This window comes from Marmota marmota, unplaced genomic scaffold (assembly GCF_001458135.2).
Source record: "Marmota marmota marmota unplaced genomic scaffold, marMar, whole genome shotgun sequence".
Taxonomy (NCBI): Eukaryota; Metazoa; Chordata; class Mammalia; order Rodentia; family Sciuridae; genus Marmota; species Marmota marmota.
This window is the reverse complement of record NW_025999913.1, coordinates 8327691-8340165: the sequence shown is the minus strand read 5'-3', so window position 1 is coordinate 8340165 and position 12475 is coordinate 8327691.

The following is a 12475-nucleotide window of genomic DNA, read 5'->3' as shown; positions in this document are numbered from 1 at the left end:
TCCTCCTCCTTCTTCTTCTTCTTCTTCTTCTTCTTCTCTCTCTCTCTCTCTCTCTCTCTCTCTCTTCTTTCTTCCTGTACTAGAGACTGAAACTTAAGCCTGGCACCTGCTCAGCACACACACTACCTCTGAGCTGTACCCCCAGCTCCTGAATTCCTCTTTTGCATTTGTTTTCACACATGTAACAACTTTCCACTTGACTACTCTATTTATTTATTTTTTCTTCTTTGCTTCTTATTTTGAAGTGCATAACTTATTCCTAAAACCAGAAAAAAAAAGGTCTTTTAGATTCTATGAAGATGATGAATTGGACATCAGCCCTCTAAAATTCATTTGTAATTACTTCTTCTATTAATAATGACAGGTGCTTTGAATTCTTTGGGTGGAAATGACTGCATAGTCTCTCTTTCTTCTGGCTGATTGCCACAACAACACCTGGCTTTTTGAATACAGATCTTCTGACCAACTAAAGTCAGAATTCTCTTTAAAGCCTCCCCTAACCCTCAATGCTGACTTCATTTCTGGCATTACTTTCCGCTTCCCTCAATTTCACTCTTCGCACGTTCCCGTGTGTTTTCTGGACCTCACCTCCCAGCTTTGTTCTTACCTCCAGAAGGACTGTACAAGACCAAGTGTGACCCATTTTAAAAGTTTCTCCCCGCTCTTCTTCAAAAGATTGCTAAAGATGAAAAGCAAGCACATCACATGTCATAGAAATGGCTTGATGGCAGAACATTCCAGTTGTGCTCCCGCGTTGCCAACGTTAACATCTACAGGTATCTGGGGAGAGAACGTAGTTGTCCACCATGACATCAACTTGGCAGAGGACTGGAGTCAAGCTTCTTTTAATCAGGCACACCACCCTAATTATCCCCCCACATAGTGCCTTGATCATGGAACTGTCTCACTGAAGAAACCCAGTAGCTTCCATCTAACAACAAAGCCCATTTTTTCCTAGCTGGTATTCAAACCTCAGTGGGATCCAAATGATCATCTCCAGCACTATGTGCAGGTGCTTCCCCAAAGGAGGACTCAGGTTCTGCTAACTGGTACCATTTACCATTCCTTTAGTCAGTTCGGTCCTTCCCTCCCTCCATATTCTTGTTCTAATCATTGCCATTGCACCAAATGCCTACCTTTAAATTTTATGTCCCACAAAGTACCCCATTAGAAAATTCACTCATTCACAGCCTATCCATCCTCCAAGATCTCACTGAATTGTCCTTTTCCACGCCCACTCTAGGAAGTGACCTGGTACGCTCATACATAATTGGCTATTAGATGATGGTTGGTCAGCTTTCTGTCACTAAACTGAACAACTGAGGTCATCAGCTTACAAAGAGAAAAGGTTCGTTTTTGAATCACAGTTTGGAAGTTTTAATCCACAACCCATTGGGCCCTCTGCCTTTGGGCCTGTGGCAGCACAGTACTTCAGGGCGTGAGCACATGGTAGAGGAAGCTACTCACCTCATGGCAGCCAGGAAGCAAAGAGAAGAGGGATAGGGTCCCACTATCCCCTTCAAGGTCACACTGCCAGTGGCCTTCTGCCTTCCACTGGGCCCTGTGGAAGGTTCTACCAAGCCTTCAGTGCCTGGGCCTTTGGAGGATGTTCCAGATTCAAACTGTAATAGTAATTAATCATATCTGTTCCCCCCAAGTCCTGCTTTCTTTTTTCTAACTTTCCATCTTCTGCTATAAACTATCAAGAATAGATGGCTCTAACTTCTTACTCCCTAGGCTCTCCCTCTCCTCTGGGGTCTCCCTTATTAACGAATTAATAACTAACTCTGGATGTTAACCACGAACGCTTCCAGGGAAATGGGACCCATACTCCATTGGTTTCTGTACCTCGTTTTGTTTTGTTTTTTGATGGGAAATGTGAGTAAGTGATACCTTCTGCCACTAACATTGTTACCTCTCTGGGCTTCAGTTCTTACCAGTAAATGGGACTAACTCACTAAAATCCATTCTAGGTTAAAATAATCCATGATGCTTGTTTGTTTGTTTCTGCTTCAAAGATTGGCCACTTTCTAAACAGGCTATTTGGTGATGATGAAAATTTGATCCTGGGCCTCATCTTTTTAGGCTTTCTTCGTTCTCTCAGGGAGGGATCCTTCGCTCTTTTCTTTTTGTTATGTTCTGTTGGAGATGATGTGGTCAAAACCACATATCATTTCTGATCCAGATAGACCTTCAGCAATCTGCAGTCACAGTATTCAGATGAAATATTCTGGGCTCAGTTCAATCTAAGAGAGCGGCTTGATGTACTTAAACTTACTGTAAACTGTTGATTTGAAAACAAAATCAATCTGTGCACTTTGTCCCTTTCTCCTGTATATATAATTTTTTTATGACTCTGAGAATTTTGTGATCATTTCCCCAAACCTTATTCAGTAAAATTATAATTTCAAAAAACTGCTCATATTACTTTTTTGAGGGAATATTGAGGTATCTTAGAGACATTGATTGGAAAAGTTTTAAAAGGTTATCCGAAAGTCCAAAATAATGGCCTTTGTAATGATTGCTATGAATCCCGGCTAGAAAGAGGACCACAAATCTGACACTAAAATGTTCATTTAATCTTTTGAATGTGTTCCTCAACTCACAAATTAACAAAGCAAAATTATTTTCTAGATGTTACAATGAAAAGGCCACACAACATTCCTATTGAGAAATTTCCTCCTACTCTGAATCATGTTTCTTCTTGTGAAATGACCTCTTTCGAGAAATTCATAGCATATTCTCCTTATTCCAGAGTTCTGAAGTTTCACAACTTTCCAGCCTGTATTCTAGAGCTTTTAGTAGATAAAAAGCAATGGGCCCTGGAGGATGGTATGTCACAGGATTGAACTCTAATGCAAACTTTCCACTTCAGTTAATAACAATATGTCAACATGGTCCATCAATTACAACCACTGTGCCATACCCATGTAAAAATATTACTAATAAGGGGAAATGAGAGCGGTGAGAAACTGAGTTCTGTTAAACCTGAAACTGGTCTAAAATATAAATTCCATTTATTTTTTTAAATTTATGAGTTCTAGTTTCTTTTTTCGGGGAGAGGGGAGATACCAGGGATTGAACTCAGGGGCACTTGACCACTGATCCATATCCCTAGCCCTATTTTGTATTTTATTCAGAAACAGGGTCTCACTGAGTTGCTTAGTGCCTTGCTTTTGCTGATGCTGGCTTTGAACTCAAGATCCTCCTGCCTCAGCCTCCTGAGCCTCTGGGATTACAGGCGTGCTCCACCACACCCGGCATGAGTTCTAATTTGTGTTGCATATCCCATTTATAAAACTTGTTCCCTTCTCCTGCAGTTTTACCTTGTAATCATTCAAAGATAGAGCAAACTACTTTTCTTTCTTGTTCTTTCATTCAGTAAAATTATAATAAATTTTTAAAATTATAATATATCATTTTATGTAACTTATAATTCTATAAAATTTTATATACTATATAATTCAATTATAATAATTTTTTATTTTTATAATAATATTTTTTTAACTCCCAATTGAATCCAGAAAGTCTTCCTGTTCTCTAAGAGAAAAATTCCTTGTTTTGTAAATCTTTCCAAACTGAAGTATCCTGATGTAAATGTGTTTCCCTTTACTCCAGTCCTTACTTATGTGGGTTAACATTCAAGACCTGAGCTTTCAATAACTCCTGTCCTCAGAACATAATTTAAGATTTAAAGGGTTAGATGGTGGTAAAGGCATCTTATGAAATGTTATTTCTTAGCATCTCCCCTTTTACCATTTCCCATTACCTAGATGGAAATATTTGCAACTCTTTTTAACCAATTCTTTAGTATCTACATTTGTATTTCTACATGACATAAATATGTTGTTAGTTTTGGAATTTTCAACATTAGACACCATCTATTGGCCTTTCATTTTACTTCTATCCACAGTACAGATGGTTACATTTCCCATCGCCCTATGTGCCCCAGGTAGATTATAATTTTGCTCTGGTGAACTATCAGTGTTTACAGGTATATCATCCTCATGACCGTGGACAGTATTATGAACATATTCACAGCTAAACCAATACGATATATATATATATATATATATATATATATATATATATATATATACTCTGTTTATTTTTTCTTGTTTGCATTTTCCTGGAGAAAATACTTAGTTTGTGTATTTGCTTGGCCTCCAGTGTGTTTATTAATCCAACCTTAGATGCATCAATACCTTGGGATATTCTAATTCACTCTGTATAGTATTAATTTTGTCTCAGAAACAGTTGTCTCTTGAGCTTTTAGACCTCTGTTCTTAAGAACTTTACCCTAGGTCTGAAGTATTCTGCTGTAAATGTATTTCCCTTTATTCTAGTCCTCATTGGAGTAAAGAGAAAAACCTCACCAGGGTTTTTCTGCAGTACTTGGGGTTGATCAAGGGTTCAATGTTGAGTACATCCCCAGGCTGATTTTATTTTATTTTGAGACAGGGTCTTGCTAAGCTCCCTAGGTTGGCCTCAAACTTGCGATCCTCCTGCCTTAGCCTCCCGAGTCATTGGGATTAGGGCATGTGCACCATGCCCAGGGTGACTCACTGGTTTTCATTGGATCTTTTCCAAACCATGCTGGGGTTCCTTTTCTCTGTCTTTTTTTGGGAGTGGCTGTTCTCAAGCGTCTTCCTAGGAAAGGGAAATAAAAATCTTTGAAAATAAAAATGTCTGAGACCGTGTACATCTGAAAATGTCTTTATTCTACCTTCATGTTTAATTTACAGTTTGGTTGGATAGAGAATTCTAGGGTGCAGAGAATTTTTCCATGGCATTAAGTTCACTGTCTTGTAGCTTCCAGCATTGTTATTGAGAAGTTTCACTCTGAATCTTGGTTCTTCTTGTGAAATGTCCTCTTTCTAGAAGCTCATAGCATAAGCTCTTTATCTCAGAGTTCTGAAATTTCACAATAAAGTATGTGGTTGTTGTTGTTGTTGAATGTTGTTTTTCAATGCTCTTGAGACATGGGTTCACTGTGGACTATTTTGATCTATGAACTCATGTCATTGCATTCAGGGGAAATATTCTTAAGCTCTTTCTTTGATGATTTCCTCTTCTGTTTTTCCTGAGTTCAGCATTTGCTGAAGTCCTGTCATGCAGATATTGGGTCTATTGGCTATCACCTATATATTTCTTATCTTATATCTCCGACTTTCTATTTATGCTTCACTTTTAGAAGATTTTCTCTAATTGATCTTCCAATTCTCTTACTACAGTTTTCATTTCCATAATTCTACTTTGAATGTCTTAGAACTCTTTTTGCCCCAAAATACTTTTTTTTTCTAAAATAGCCACCTGTTCTTGTCTTATCCCTACAATATGTTATCTGAGTGTATTAATAACACTTTTCGATTTTGATTTTCCCCCATGCTCTGATTTCACCCATTATTTTTTTTTCCTGATTGTATCTGTCTCTCCCATATTAGAATCTAATCCTGCTCCTGTTCTTACTAAGAATGGCACACTAAAAGCTAATTAGCAGAGGAAGGTGTGGCTAGTTTTTATTGACCAGGGACTTGGCGGTAGGGTGACCTGGATTTGCTGTTCCTTTTGGAGACTTCAGTGTCAATATTTTGAGATCTTTCTCGTGGGCTGATCCGATTCCCCAGAGAAGACTTCTACTCACCTGCTGGTATGTGTTTGAGTGTGTGCACCTGTGTGTGTGTGTGTGTATGTGCACATGCGTATGCGTGTACCAATATTCCAGACTACAAAAGCTCAAGAAATACTAGAGGTTTTAGCACTTGGTACATAAACTCAGTCCTCTGGATTGTGAGGTCTTCTGCTAGCATAGCTACTTGCTCTGTTGCATGGGCAAGGGAGGGGACCCTGAGGTCCCATTGCTTCTAAACCAAGCCCAGTTGCAACGGAACTTCTAGAGGTACCTGATGATGCGCGTTCCTGAACCTTTATTTAAAACTTTTTTTTTTTAAAGGCTACTTCTCAGTTCTCACACAGGTGACTGAGAACTCTGCCTTCTTAAATTTGCTTCTAGCTTTCAGATTTTTATTGTGGTTACTTTCCATTCTTATTTATTTTTGTCTTTGCAGGTTCGTGCCTTTCAAAAAACTTATTGTCATTTCCATGGTGGAACTGAGTTAAAGGCTAATGGTTAATCTTCCATCTTTAATTAATGTCCTAGAGTATTTATTCACAGTGGAAAAAAAGATCTGGGTTATTGTTTAATAATACATTATTCTCAGTTTCCATGAAAATAGACCTTTAAGGAAAAGTGTAATTATGCTTATGCAATTTTTCCCACCCTCTGGAAAAAAAAAATCTCGAATATTTTTTTAAAGGCCAGAAAAAATTTTTCAACCTCAATTTTTTTCCTAATTAATAAATATGTCCTCTTTTATGTTTTACCTAATTTGTACCCTGTTAAGCTGGGCATTCTGGGTCTCTGGCCTTTTGGCTGGCTGGCATTTGTATTCTAAAATATACCCGTGCCTGTGAGGTTCCTGCAGGTTAAATTTTGCTTCTGAGAAAACTGCTATTACTAGCACTGAATTTCAATGACTTCCTGCAGGCAAACACCTGGAGGCAATTACCTGTATGAGTCTGCCAGCAGACACAAATATGCTTTAGGTAGGAAAACTATATGTCTGAATTTAAAAAAAAATGAGTCCACCCCCTTTGTGTAATATTTTACTTGTGTCTGAATGAAATACTAAGTTATCTGGTCTAGGAATTTGCCTTTAACTGACTGTATGTTGGTTTAGCCGTTTTTCAGCCTGACATTTCCAAAAGTTAGAGATTGTCTCTTATCCTTTCTTTCTGTCTGATGTTAGAATTCTGGTGTTCTCTTGGCATATGGGTCAGTGATAATGAGGGAAGAAATGAGAATAATCAATAACCTACATTTGGATGGGAAATGACATTTTAAATTGAGATTCTTTAATACAGACCTGCCAGTTTCTTGAAAGGAAGGTGAGGTTCAGGAGAGACATCAAGCTTTATTTTAATGTAGATTTTTTATCTACCGAGATAAGGTCTCTGGAGAAAATTAGGGTAATGATCATTACTTTAGCTAAATCATAAACATTTTGAATTAAATGAATAACTTTAGATTCCAGTTATACCTTTAGAAGTATCAGAAATACCATCAAAACACTTTTAAAGATTCAACATTATTTTTACTGAATAATGATAGGGTACATTTTTATGGTCTCAGAGGCTGGAAGTCACAGCAGACCATTCTTCAATCATGGTGTCTGTACGTAGGCCTCAGTTCTCACCCAGTGCGACCTCAAAGTTTCACTTCTTTCTGATTTTATTCTGATCTGGGCATAATTAAAGATGATTAGCAAGCTCTAAAACTTCCCTTTTCAGCATAACCAAACCATCGAATGAATGTCAAGGAAAACTTCATTCTGTAATATCTCTCATTATTACTTTTAAATGCCAGATTTATGTTTGTTGTTTGATGGTTTTTTTTTTTTAATCCTTATTTTTTTTCTGCAATTTTAAAGCAGCTTTCTCAAGCGGGTAGCTCTTGCTTTATTGCTATTATCCAACAATTCCCATCCTCTTGTCTTATCTTCCAAATTTCTACTATAGATCTTACTCCTACATAAAGTCTGCTTTGTTTATAGAGGGCCTTCTGAGACCTCCTCTCAAAAACATTGCTGTAAATAAACCATTTTTCCCTACAGTTTCAGTGTTATAATTAGCTATTGACTTCCCCAACAAGGATTCTATGTTAAATAAAGCGAGGATATGACCCACAATATGCCATAAAAATCAAGCTACAGGTATAACTCTCTTTAACAAGTTAAAATGCTCCAGTATTTTGTTCCAAGTTCTTCATGATTTTAGGACTGGCAGGAGGAATCTTAGAGACCAGGGAGTTTAACACCTGGATTTCACAGGTAAGAAAAGGGAGCCCAAGGCGTAGAGACTTCCTGGTAAGACACTTCTAGCTTCCAACTGTGACCTTCCTGCTACCTCCTGAGGAAAGGGCCCGCTGACTCGAATTCACTGCAGGGCCTAAAGTGTCCATGCCTCTGTCTCCTCCCACCTCCACCCAGGCCCTTCTTACCCAATTTGCCTTTCCCTGAAGATCAGCCAACACCCTTGGGATGACACATTGCTGATCCCACTCTGCAGAACTCCCCGAAGTCTCTTCACACGCTCAGATGGTACCTGAGAGACTTTGGATGTTGCATGCCCTCCCAAAGCCCTTGCATTAAAGTCTTGGCTCCCAAGATGGACCTATTGGGAAGTGGTGGAACTTTAAGAGGTGGGGCCTAGTGGAAGTCCTGGGGTTACTGGGGGCATGCCCTCATAGGGACTGTTGGGGCCTTGACCTCTTTCTCTTTTATGCTTCCTAAACATGAGGGTAGTAGTTTTGCCCCACCACACATTCCTGCCATGATGTGCTGCCTCATCACAGGCCCAAAGCAATGGGCCTGCCTAATCATGGACTGGAACCTCCAAAATTATGAGCCAACATAAACCTTTTTTTCCTTATACATTAATTATCTCAGGTATTTCATTATAGCAACAGGAATAGGACTAATGCAGTGCACGTCATTTTCAAGGATGCATTACCGTCACTAACATCCTTGTTCTACTCCCTCTTAGTTTACATATTCCTTGTAGAGAGCTCTTATTTCTGATTAAGACTCTTTTAATATCTTCTTCAACCACTTATAAATTAGGCACCTGATAAAACTTGCTAAATGACTGGTCTCCAAACCTTTGCCTGACTGTCTTTCCTGCTGGATTGCATTGTAGGAATAACTCAGGGTTAAGGTGCATGCAGCACAAAGAATCACCTGGAGGTTTATTATTATTATTGTTGTTGTTGTTGTTATTGTTTATTCTTTTGTTTGAAGTTCTTGCATTCTTACATTTGTATTTTGCTAGCATGATAAAGTAAAGCAATTATATATATATTACTTTCTATTAGAAAATTTGTAATGATGATTGTTACGTAATAGTATCTATGGGGGCTTTATCAATAGTAAGTTATTCCTCTCTTTTCTTAGGTGCCTGAAAGCCATGTACTTCCATCAATACTTAACACTGGCCATCTCTCAGGAACTAACCTCTGAATCTCTGTACTCATTTGATCTTTTGGATTACTGCAGAGGGGTAGCCTCTGTGGCATAGGCTGCTAGTTCTTTAATCCAATTTTTTCTCTATATTTTCCAGTGACACAGAGCATAGATGACTACGTGGGCTGTGGGAGCATGGGTTTTTTCTGCTCTTCCGGCACAGGCCAGACTTATGCTATAAGAACAATCTTCTGGCTGACTGACTTTATCTTAATTAATACTTTATTACTAATAGTTGAGAATAAGGTCCATTAACACTGGCCAGTCTTAGCATACTCACGAATTCTCATACCCACCACTGCCTTCGTATCCTGAGATTGCTAGAACTCTAACTTGCCAAGGTAAAACCTGAGAAAAATCTAAGTTCCTTCTTTTTTTTTCTTTCTTTGGAGTTTGAAAGTTTTGAAGAAGGACGGTATCAGTTAGTCTTTGCTGTATAACAAACAGCTCCAAAATATAGTAGCACAAATCAACAGCCATGTGTTTAGTCCACAATGCTGCAGTTGCTTGGGTGAGCTTATCTGGGGAGTCCTTCTGGCCTTGACGGGGTTCATTTTTGCGTACGGTCAGTTTCTGGTTCGGCTGGGGCTGGCTGACCTAGGATGGCTATTCCAGGCATGCCTCATGTCATCTCATAGATTGCTACTCCTCCTGTAGCAATCGAGACTGACATTTAGTTGGTGACAGTGACAAGTTAAAGGGAAAGAATCTTAGTTCACAGAATCTCTGAGGGCTTGGTTTGGAAATGGTACCTGCCCCTGACGTATATTGTTTGTCAAAGCAAGTCACAGGCCAGCCAAGTAGGGAAAGCAACTCCAAATCTTGACGGGAGAATTTGCAAAGTGAGAAAGTAAAGGGATCTTCATTGGATGAGAGAAGTAATTCTTATCAGTGTTTATAAAATCTACCAAAGAAAGCCACAGAGCTAGTAAGCCCACCGAGACCATTGGTATTGAACAGATGAAGACATTCCTCCACAGGAAAAGCTAACCCGAAACAACAACAAATCGTTTGACACGAGAAGATATGGTGGTTCAGAAAAGGGGTCTGATGAGGGCGACATAGTAAATCTCTTTTCCCCACCGCCTCCTCTATTAACTGCAAGAAACCATAGAATCTGTCTGAAGACATCTTGGTCTTGATTTGAGGGCACATTTTTGCCTATTAGAGAAACGTGTAGTGATGAAAAAAGGAAGAGTGTGAAAATAGGACAAACAGAAACAAAGTGTTCTAATGCTCTTATATTTTCCGGAAAGAGGGGGAAAAAAAAGGATTTGTTCTAGACTTTGAAAAGTTAGGAATTCCTGCTTACTAAAAGGGTACCCAATGAGTACATTATTTTCTAATTAACAGAGGGGAAATCAAAGAATAAGAAATAGTCTAGAGGAGGGGAAGAGAGGATGTTACAAAGGGACATACATAAGATGAGGTAATTAATAAAGTACTCAATAAGATAGTAGATTTACAAAAAAAAAAAAGAATAGCTACATGAAATGGAGATGGACTGAATGTCTCAATTAAGAAATAAAGATTAAAGATGTTAGACTGAGTAAAAATGTAGCACCCAGCTGCTTAAATGAGACTCATCTAAAACTTAAGGGATGTATAACAGTTGAAAATAAAATAATGGGGGGCTGGAGGATATAGCTCAGTTGGTAGAGTGCTTGCTTTGCATGCACAGATGCACAGGCCACGGGTTCAATCCCCAGCACCACAAAAAGAAAAGAAAAGAAAGAAAGAAAAGAATGGAAAAAAATATACTACATAAGCTGTCATCCCTCAAAGTTAATGTCTCTTAGACATCTGTATCTCGAATTAGACTTTAAGGCAAAAATCTGTTCTCTCTATTAGAGATGAAGTGGGGACACTCTAGTGATAAAATTTTAGCTGCCTAGGAAGAAATTAAAATTTTTTATTTACATGCACTCAATATTGCCACCATATGTAAAGCCAGGTGGGCAGAATCAAGGAAAAACAGGAAACTATTCCACCCTACTAAGAGATGTCTCTCTTCATATCCAATAGAATCAGGAGATTAAAAGTTATCAAGAGTGTTAAAAAGTTGAAAGGAATGGAAGAACTTAATCTGATGAATATGGAATACTGGACCAAATCACCACAGTATGCACATTTATAAAGCACATGTGGAGCATTTGCAAGACTTGACAATACAGTAGGTCATAAAGTCAGACTTGACACATTTGGATTGAAATTATATAGTGAATTTGTCGGATCCGATGTAACTAAATGGTAAAAAACAAAACAAAACAAAAATACACTCAAATGTCATCTTTCTTTTTATAAGGGAAAAAAGGCCTCATATCTGAAAACTAGGAAATTAAGAAATACAGATTTTTCTGAATTTGTTCAAAATAATACATCCACCTAGATGATCACAATGGAAATTAGAAAACAGAAACATGGCATTATGTATCAACTTGTGAAATGCAATTAACACTACACAGATGGAGTTTTATGCCTTTGAATGCATTAATTAAATCAGAGAGGCTCAGGAGGTTGAGGCCTGAGGATTGGTAGTTCAAAGTCAGCCTCAACAATAGTGAGGTGCTTAGCAACTCAGTGAGACCCTGTCTCTAATTCAAATACAAAATAGGGCAGGGGATGTGGCTCAGTGGTTGAGTGCCCCCGAGTTCAATCCCTGGTACCAATAAATAAAAAAATAAAGCAGAAAGGCTGACATTTGTGGATTAGGCCTCAATCTTAAGAAGTTAGAAGCAAAACCACTAGATTTATTTTTTTAAAAAAAGGAATGAAATAATAAAAGAAGAGCAGGTATTAATTAAAAAAGACACACTCTAAAGAAAATCAACAAAGCAAAAAGTATGTTCTTTGAGAATAAAAGAAAGCAGAAATAACCAGTATCAACAATAAAATAAGGTAACGTAATTCAATCCTGCAAAATGATGGTGATTCTGTGAACATTAAAAAAAATCTCAATACTTTTGAAAGTGTAGGTGAAATGGACAAATGTCTAGAGGAAATATGAAAAACAGACAAGAACAGAAATAGAATATCTGCAGAGTCGTTTTTTCCATTGAAGAAATTGCATCCGTAATTAAAAGCCTTTCCAAAAAGAAAACTCTAATCATTTAAGAAGATAACGTCACTAGTTTTGCCAGATTCTAACAAAAGACAAGAAGGAAAGGATATTCTTGATTTTATGAGGCTCAATCAACCTTCATTTCCCCATCTCAAGAAAAAAGCAACGAGAAAACATGAAAAAAAAACTATAGATTAATCTCACAGAGAGAAATACACATTTATCTTTAAGATAACTACTACAGAATGAAAGTCGCTATATTCCTTTCAAATATTTAAAGGGAAAAAATAAAATTAAGTATAGAAAATTCTGGAAAAAAGAAAGAGAAAAGAAA